General features: G+C 44.7%; 1 pseudogene across 1 annotated transcript; it reads left to right on the top strand.

The window, feature by feature from the left end:
• Window positions 1-6,332: 6,332 nt before the first annotated feature.
• Window positions 6,333-7,364, top strand: LOC308629222 (olfactory receptor 1f45-like; annotated as a pseudogene). Its single transcript has one exon. The product of its transcript is annotated as an olfactory receptor 1f45-like (transcript).
• The last annotated feature ends 2,631 nt before the right edge of the window (window positions 7,365-9,995 follow it).

Below are 9,995 nucleotides of genomic sequence, written 5' to 3'. Positions count from 1 at the left end.
CTGTAGAGTATATATTTATTATTAATTTATTACTACTAATAAAATATCTATATACTTACTTGGAAAGCATGATCACCTAAATATACCTAAACCTTTCAGTTAAAATCTATTTAGGGCTTCCCTGGTGGCGCAGTGGTTGAGAGTCCGCCTGCCGATGCAGGGGACACGGGTTCATGCCCTGGCCCGGGAAGATCTCACATGCCGCGGAGCGGCTGGGCCCGTGAGCCATGGCCGCTGAGCCTGTGTGTCCGGAGCCTGTGCTCCGCAACGGGAGAGGCCACAGCAGTGAGAGGCCCGCGTACCGCAAAAAAAAAAAAAAAAAAATCTATTTATATCATATATATACCTTTATCCATTACAACTTTCTTTGAACAAATATTTCATTTTTAAGTTGAATTAAAATCCAAATAATCTATTTTATCATTAGTGGGAATGAAATCATCTTTTTCAGTGCTTTTTTGTGGTTTTATTATTGATATATCAGTAACCAATTTACTGATTTTTGTGTGATATTATAGCCTACAACTTTACTCAACTAACTTTATTTTTAGCAATGACTTCATTTCTATTAAGACTTTAGTTATAAGAGCTATTGTGTAAAAAAGTTATGTTTTTATCCCTTTCTTTTAAGATAACCATCACCAGCATTTCTAGTGAAATATTATATAAGGAATAATCACAGAGAACATCCATTTCTTGTTCTTTTGAGGGAAAAGGTTTAAGTCTTCAGTAAACAATATGTTGAATCTTGTTTTTAAATACACAGCTTATTAAGAAAAAACTCTCCTAATGTTTTCAGAGTTTTAATCTATAAGGCAATGATACATTTATCTGGATGCTTTATCCAGGTCTAATTACATTATTTTTATATTTTGTTCGTGGTTAACTAGGTTATTGGATTTCCTTGAGTTTAACAGTTAATTCTTTTAATGTGTTATTTTCTTTGCAGATATTTTACTTGGGGCATTTATATCTATATCTATGAACAAAATTGGTCTAAAATATTCCTTTCATTGCCTTTGTTTAGCTTGAGTTTAAAATATTTGCCTCTAGGGCTTCCCTGGTGGTGCAGTGGTTGAGAGTCCGCCTGCCGATGCGGGGTACACGGGTTCGTGTCCCGGTCCGGGAGGATCCCACATGCCGCGGAGCGGCTGGGCCCGTGAGCCATGGCCGCTGGGCCTGCGCGTCCGGAGCCTGTGCTCCGCAACGGGAGAGGCCACAACGGTGAGAGGCCCGCATACCGCAAAAAATATATATAAATAAAAAAAAATAAAATATTTGCCTCTAAAAGTGAATTGAATAATAATAGCAATAGTAATAGCCTGGTTAACTGCTTACTATGTGCAATGCACTGTCCTATGCAAGTTATGGGAATTTTCTCATTTAATCCTCACAACAGCCCCTTTAAGCAAATATTATTACTCTATCCATTTTACAGATTATTAATATGCTATAATTTTCTATATTTAAAAAATTTTTATTACTGAATGAATTATTGGTTCTTAGAAGATTTTGAAGACATTGGAATCAGATGCCCCTTTAGAAACTATTTAATAACTCTATGTTTCATTCTCTATTATCATTATATTCATGTTCTCTAATTCATTTTTGCATCTTTGGGGATATTTCATACATTTGTAAGTAGCCATCTATTTTTCATTTGATAAGATGTAATAGCCCACAATTGAAAAGAATATTCAACTTAAATATAAATCTTTTGTATTAAGTATGTTTTCCAAATCCTGACTTCATTTTAATTTTCATTCTCATTATCAAAATCGATATTGTTTATCAATTGTTTTTCAAATAATCGATTATCAGATTTCTGCTTTAATTATTTTTCTTCTTCTATGTGGTTTGTTTCCATTTTTAGTTTTATTATCTATATTTTGCTAGCACCTTTAATTTGTTGTTTCCCCCTCTAAATTATTTAAATAGAGTTAATTATGGCTCAATGATTGGAGAAAATTAAACATGAGAACCTCGAAGTCAAAGACAAGCATTTTTCTCCACCCCTTGGGCTTTCATAAAATAGGTCCAGTGTTCAGGCTGACACAAACCCCAGAGCTGCAGTGGTCACCAGAGAGAGATGCAGAACTGCCGATGACGCAAGGAAACAAAGTCAACCCATGTGCTGGCTGCCCAAGGATCAGGAACAGAAATGAGACCTGAACAAACAGGTGTCCAAGTCCAGGCATGTATGGCTTAGTGCAGTGCTGCCCACAGTGTGGAGCCCGTACCTACACGGGTCTGAAAGTTGGCATTAGGTGGTTTACAGAGATGGAGACAAATAGCACCAAATAGCCTGGTGCGAAAGTGATTCCCTTTTGAGTTCGTTCTACTTCTCCTCCAACCCTTCTGACTACCTCTCAGAAAAACACTCAGGTTGGTGCTATTTCCCTAACTCCTCTCTACAACTTTACATTCTCCTTTTTTAACCAAGAAAACGTGGGTTTCAGACTCAGAACTCTCTGCAGGTAATGGTACTGTCTAAAATTCAATAAGCAATACTGCTTTCTTATGTTATAATGGTGTACAAACTTTCTTTTCTAATAAATGAATTTCAATTAACAAAATTAGTGAATTAAATAACTATTAAGGAAACAAAAATACAGGTGATAAGTAAATATGATTGACATTTGGAAGACACTAGGTTGATATCAGGTGAAGGAGGACTATCTTTAAGGTCTCACCCAATCTCAAAGGCATGAGGTCACAAAGGGGGACGTTAAGAACAGCTACCCATTCGTTCAACAACATTGATGTCTCCTATAGTCCAGACACGGTTCTAGAAACTGGGAATATGGTAATACATAAAAATAAAGTTCCTGCTCTCATTCTCATGAGCTTATATTCTAGAGGAACACAGTGATGATAGCTAGCTAGCTAGCTAGATAGCTAGATAGCTAGATAATAGATGATTAGATAGATAAAACAGATGATAAGAGAGAGAGATGGTGCTGAGAATAAAAACAAAGCAAAAATAAGAAAGAAGACAGATTCAGGGGTACTACTTCAGATAGGTGGTGGGGGAACCCTGAACAGAGGTGACATTTAAGCAGAAATCACACTGAAGTAAATCATAATGGAACAGAATTCTCGGCAGTGGGATAACAAGTACAAAGACCCTAATGTAGGAACGTGCTTGATGTGTCCAGGTACAGTGAGGAGGCCATCGTGGCTGGCCTGCCAAAAGTGAGGGGCAATAAAGGAGGTGAGATCAGGGAGAGGGCAGAGGCCCAGGTCATGCGTAGCCCTGTGGGATTTGGCGAGAACTCTAGGTTTCGTTCTGTGTGAGATGGGAAGCCACTGGAGGATTCTGAGCAGAGAAGTAACATGATCTGACTTACATTTCTTAACATTCAACCCTGGATGCTGTGTAGAAACAGACTTCTGAGGCTTTAGGGAGCCCGGTTAAGAGACTATTGTACGGCTTCCCTGGTGGCCCAGTGGTTAAGAACCCGCCTGCCAATGCAGGGGACACGGGTTCGAGCCCTGGTCAGGGAGATCCCACGGGATCTCCCGTGCGCCACAACTACTGAGCCTGCGCTCTAGAGCCCGCAAGGCCACAACTACTGAGCCCGCGAGCCACAACTACTGAAGCCGGTGCACCTAGAGCCCACGCTCCACAACAAGAGAAGCCACCGCAATGCGAAGCCTTCGCACCACAACGAAGAGTAGCCCCCGCTCGCCGCAACTAGAGGAAACCCGCACGCGGCAACGAAGACCCAATGCAGCCAAAAATCAAAATAAATACAAATAAATTTTTAAAAAATAAAGAAATAAGTAATGAAATCACTTTACGTATTTAAAAAAAGAAGAAAAAGAAGAAGGGGGAAGTGATCAGCAGCGCTGGCTCCAGCTTGTTGGGTTTCTGTTGGGTTTCGGGAGATGGAGCCTGAGCAGACGAGCAATGGTGGCCTTAAGGAGGAAAGTTCCAGGAATTGGTGGGGAGGCCTGAAAAGGGGGCTACGTGAGAGAACAGGAAGGGGGAACTGGAGAATGAGTACTGACCACAGTTTGAGGACTTTTGCGGAAAAGGGGAGTAGACAAATGAGCTGATGGCCGGAAGGGAATGTGAGGTCAAGGGTGGATTTTTCAAACTGGGGGATGTCTGCATGCTGACAGGAATGGTCCAGAAGCTATGGGGGTGGTGATCCTTTCTGTTTGAAGTTAGACGTTTTGAGCTTTGGTGTTCTTAAAATAGGAGTACTAGGAAAGACTATCTTCCTAACCAGTGGGACATAGTAACAAGGAAATTTTCTTCTCCCACATCTCTGGGGAAGTGGGAGGATGGGAAGGAAAAGGGAGGATGGAGACACCCTGGTTCAAAAGGAACATTAGTCAAGAAAGGGACAGAGCTTTTGTCACTGCACCACGGCTCCCATTCACACGTGTGTCAGTCTCAGCACCTATGCTGCAGCCCCACAAACAAGCCCTCTCTCCCTAGTACAGGAGACCCTCTTCCACCATGTCCCTGCCTTATCCAACCTGCTCCACACTCCCCTCCTCCTGTCCCTGTGCTGGTCACTGCAGGATTCCCTGATCCATTTACACTGATGCCCCAAGTTTAAGTTTACCCAGTAGCACTTCCATGGTCTTTTTGAGAAAATCAAAGTACTGCTTTGAAATCAGACTAACCTGGAATCAAATCCTGATGTCTTTCGGGGAAATTATTCAAACCCTCTAGGTGTCAGTTTACACATCTGTAAAATAAGAATAATAACACCTACATTATATAGGTTGTGAGGATTAAATACATGCACATACATGCACATGCCTAGTCCTGTATATGACACGCAGTAGGTGCTCAATAAATGTCAGCTCCCTAGGCTAAGGACTGTTACCTTTCCATTCGACTAGAAGCTTCTTGGGAACCAGAACAATTTCCTTCATTGTTTTCTCATCTCTCACATCACCCAGTTTTAGAGCTGTTTTAATCAGTACTGATCTAATGAGGATTTAACCCATATTAAATACATGTTTCTCCTCATTCTTACTTTTCACCAAACAGATTTCTCTTAGCCTCCTGCATTTATATCTTATGGTTGTCCTTTACCAAAGATCCTTGCCTTTGGGTCGCCAAATACTCAAATCCTTTTAAAAAAAAAATCACATCAGTAAAACATTCATTCAAAAGGAGCCATTTATTTTCCACACTAAGGCATAGCTCAACAGAGGCCAAGAGCTCAGCCGGGTCCTGCTGCAGAGCTGAAATCTCCATCCCTGTTGTATGCTGCCCAGTTGAGCTGGTAAGCTCCTTTGCTCCAAGCAAAATGGCGGCACAAAGCCTCCCAAGACTGTTTACCCCTTTCACTGCCTGCCCAGTTCCCAGGTGGGCCATACCGATTCCCATAGCTTTTCCAGTCTGATTTCCTCCGTCAGCTGTTCCCCATCCCCAAGCAGCACAGTAACTCCAGTTGCTTCTTTCTCCCCCTCCCTCTTGATGATTTACATTCTATAGGACCCAAATCCCAACTATGTCTTGTGAAGCACTGAAAAATCATTTCTATCTAGTGAAACTTCAGCTGAGCTCGCACTGAACTGTTACGAACTCCAACTTTGAGGGGTCCCTATGCTGCCCTGCTGCCCACTCTGTTACTCTGGGCAACGTTACACCTTTAGTTTCTCTTTGTTATTTGCAGGGGCAACTCTTTCCCTCCAGAGGTGAGGTCCTTCCTGGGTCAGCCCCAACAGAAGGGTTGGCTGAGCTGTCCCAGTCAGCAGGCTCTTCTGTCCAGGTTTGCTCTGGCCAACTCCAGCCCACAGCATCATCACTAGGACCAAGGTGGCCCAGAGTTGGTGACGAGTGGCAGCTGGAGCATCTTGATCCCTGGGCTCCATGTGGGTGGAAGAACAGGGGAGATAAAATACTGGTGGGGAAGGAGGTTTGTGCGGAAGGAGGATGTTTACGAACATTACCCTCAGGTTCCACGTATGTGCCATTGTGGTTCCAGAATTCTGTAGAGCAAGGGCCTTCGGGTGGCAATCCTATTGGGAGTAGGAGGAAATTACATTCCTATAGCTCTTTACTTAATATTGAGACAACATCACAACAAAGCATGAGAGTACGATAGAATTCTGGGGGGCTAAGACACCCTAAGTACCCCCCTTGTTGCCACCACTGAGTACCGGGCCATATGTCACAAGGATTCTCCTTGGAGAGATGACACATGGGGCTTTATGGGGCTCAGGCGCAGTAGTATTTTGGTGGCAAAATCATTAAAATCCTGACTTTGGGATCTGTTGAGGCCACAGGACTCCCTGGTTGATAGGCAGACTTCTTTTGGGTTTCTACCAAATGAACACAGAGATGTGAGCTGAGGGATTATATGAGGGAAGGAGGGAGGCATGGGCGCCTCCATCTTCTCTAAAGTCTGCTCCTGGTCTGGATCTCCTAGCAGGACCAGCCAACCATGGAGAGGGGAAACCACACACAAGCGCCTCTGAGTTCATCCTCCTAGGGCTCTCAAGCCAGCCTGAGAGGCAGGAGCTGATCTTCGGGCTCTTCCTTGTCATGTACCTGCTCGGGGCAGCAGGGAACTTGCTCATCATCCTGGCCATTGGCTCAGACTCCCACCTCCACACGCCCAAGGACTTCTTCCTCAGCAACCTCTCCCTGGTAGATTTCTGCTTCATCTCTGCCACAGTCCCCAAGATGCTGGTGAACATCCAGACACAGACTCAGTCCATTTCCTATGGCTGCTGCCTAGCCCAGATCTACTTCTGCCTTTTGCTTGCCAACATGGACAACTTCCTCCTGACGGCCATGGCTTATGACCTCTACACAGCGATCTGCCAGCCCCTGCACTACTCCACGATGATGAGTCTGCCAGTCTGTGCCCTGATGCTGGGGAGCTCCTGGCACCTCGCCAACTTCCATTCCCTGCTACACACCCTCCTCATGGCCCGGCTGGAGTTCTGTGCCAGCAACATCATCCCTTACTCCTTCTGTGACCTTGCTCCCCTGCTCCAGCTCTCCTGCCCCAACACCCAACTCAACCAACTCATGATTCTGCTGGAAGGGGGACCTGATGGTCCTCATCCCCTTCCTTGGCATTCTCGTCTCCTACATCCACATTGTGTCTGCTGTGCTACAGGTCCCATCTGCCCAGGGCAAACCAAAGGCCTTTTCCACCTGTGGCTCCCACCTTGCTGTGGTCATTCTCTTCTATGGGACCATCACAGGGGTCTACCTGAGTCCCTCATCCTCCCACGCAGCTGACAAGGATTCTCTGGCTTCAGTAATGTAGATGGTGGTCACCCCCATGCTGAATCCCTTTATCTACTGCCTGAGGAACAAGGACATGAAGGGAGCTCTAAGGAAACTGGTCAACCTGAAGGCGTTATCCCATGGGCTGTGACAGCAGAGCTCTCCTTCAGGGCCTCTGTGCTAGGAAGAGGATGAACCCCAGGGAAAGGCTCCACACAGAGAGGGTGGGAGGAGCACAGACCTCATTGTCCTGGGTTGTCACCATGGCCAGGGAAGCCTCTCATTGCTCCATAAGTAATCTGCAAGTCCAAAACTTCTTGACCCCTGCACTGACTGCCCAGACTACCAAAGGGGAATAAACTCTCCCGTAAAGACAGGACCACATAAACAGGTATAAACTAGCTCTATCTGCAGACCTTCTGGAGAGGGTTCATGTGAAGGGTGAGCTCATAAGAATCTGTGACCTATACTGACAGCCTGTGCCAAAGAGATGCCCTCTGAGTACCCCCACGCACCCCACAGAGCCTCAGACCCTTAACCCTCAAGCAACCCAGTTTCCAAACTCCTCCAGTTTCTCCACCACCACCCCACACTCTGGGCTGAACCTAGCTTTGGAGACAGACTTCACGGTCCTCCTCAAAGCTGTCCCACTCTCAGCCTTGGGTCCTGCTGGGTGGAGCTCCACAGCTCTACCTACTTGTATCAGGAATGCCTATAATGACTGTCTCAGCTGAACACCTACGCAGGCCCCATACTGTGCCACTTATGTGCTTTTCTTAGGAAAGAGAGGTCTGCTGACCACACAGTAAAGAGAGAAGAGAGGCTAGACTTAGAGCTGGTTCTCTGGGCATGAAGCACATAAAAGGCATGAGCCACAATAAGCCTTATGAAGGCGCTTCTCTACAGGAAGGACCTGGAGAAGGAGACAAAGGGGAAGGGCCTCATGTAACAAGTTTATGGCTGAAGAAGTTGTATGTGGCCTCCTGAGCAACAGGATAACTTCCTAGGCTGCAAGGGGTATGGCAGAGCTGGGAGAGCATTACCCAGAAAGTCAGCACAACCGGCATCCAGTCCTGGGCCCTCCGATTACCAGCCATTTGACTCCAGTCCCTCTGAAATGAACCATTCTACCAAACACACTGTGCATTTTTGTCCCTCTCATGCTATTCCAGCCATCCCATTTTGCTCATTTCTATCAAAACTCTAGTTGTCCTTCAAGCTCACATAAAATACCATGCCCTTCGTGAAGCCACTTCAAGTCTCCCCCAGTCAAAAGGAAGTATTTTTTTCTCTTCTGGAACTCCATATAATTTGAATTCTATTATAGCCCCTTTCATGCTCTGCTTTGCATTCTTCCACTTTGCAGAGTTCACCTCAACTCTACCCCAAACAGGATTGTTAGAGTCGAGTTTAAAGATTTTTTTAAATTTTAATGTTTTGATTTAAATTGACAGCAGACATGGACAAAGAACACTTATGGCCTTTCTCCCCATGATTTTGCCTTAACCAATACTCTTATATTTCCCCAACACCAGACAAGGAAAAGGAGTTACCAAGCTGGTTGATCAGAGCCCAAGGAGTTCACTGGTCCATATTTTATGAAGGGTAGTGTGCCCTAAAGGGTCATCATCCAGGCATGAAGCTCCCTTCCTTCCAGCCTGGCCCCCGACCGCTCATCTTCTATCTGTATGTCTTCACTTAGATCCAGGCACTTCTCTCGCTCTCTCTCTCCCCACCATGCCTGAGCACACAGGTCCTCAATTCAGATCTGGGGCTGAGAGTGGGAAGCAAGGGAGGCCAAAGCTACTTTTCAGCCCACCTTTTACCAGTGAGCCCGTGATGGAGGTTACTGGGTATAACTCAGATACTAACAGAGTTGTACTTTGGCTCAAAGTTTGCTATTGTTCCTTGAACATACTGTTTCCTTGGGATCCCTCAGGAGCTGGGACTATTGGATTTTAGCTTTCCTGGGTCTCTAATCATAAAACTACAATAATAGCAATAAAATCTCACCTCAAACCCATGAAAATGATGTGAAGAAAAGCTGATGTCAGCATGGAGAAGAGGTCTTCGTATGCATTTACTATAATGGTGAATAATACAATGGTTTGGCCTCAAGGTAAAAAAAAAAAAAAAGAACAAGAAAAAGATTTTTTTAAAAAAGTTGGGGGGGAGGCAGCAATGAATAAATTTGAAAGACCTTCAGCTGACCTTGCTCATCATTGGGTTGTGAGGACACTTCCTGTTCTGATGCCTACTCTTCCAAGGAAGGGCATAGGATAAGATAACCCTTCTCTTACAGCAAACACCTTTTCAGCCTGGTCTAGTCCTGGCCTGGAGGCTGCTTGCTGCAGGGTAAATAAGAAGGAATGACCTGCACACAGGCCAATGATAAAAAGTTCAGAAGCTCAGCCACTCTTATAGACTTGATAGCATAAACCCAATCCTGTGAAGATACCAAAATGTTAATTTCTATTTAAAAATAAAATGTTCAAGAAGAAAGGGTACGAGACTTCCCTAGTGGTCCAGCGGTTAAGACTCCAGCTCCCAGTGCAGGGGGCCCGGGTACGATCCCTGGTAGGGGAACTGAGATCCCACATACCACAACTAAGCCCGCGTGCTGCAATGAAGAGCCCACGCGCCACAAAGAAGACCTGGTGCAGCCAAAATAAATAAATAAATAAAAATTAAAATAAATTTTAAAAAAAAGAAGGGGAAAAAATAGTTCCATTATCTACATTTTTTTTTTTTTTCTTTTTGCGGTATGCGGGCCTCTCACTGT

Source organism: Mesoplodon bidens, assembly GCF_964165515.1.
Source record: "Mesoplodon bidens genome assembly, chromosome: 15".
Classification (NCBI taxonomy): domain Eukaryota; kingdom Metazoa; phylum Chordata; class Mammalia; order Artiodactyla; family Ziphiidae; genus Mesoplodon; species Mesoplodon bidens.
The sequence above is the reverse complement of the archived record's forward strand: the minus strand, read 5'-3'. Positions and strand labels throughout refer to the sequence as shown.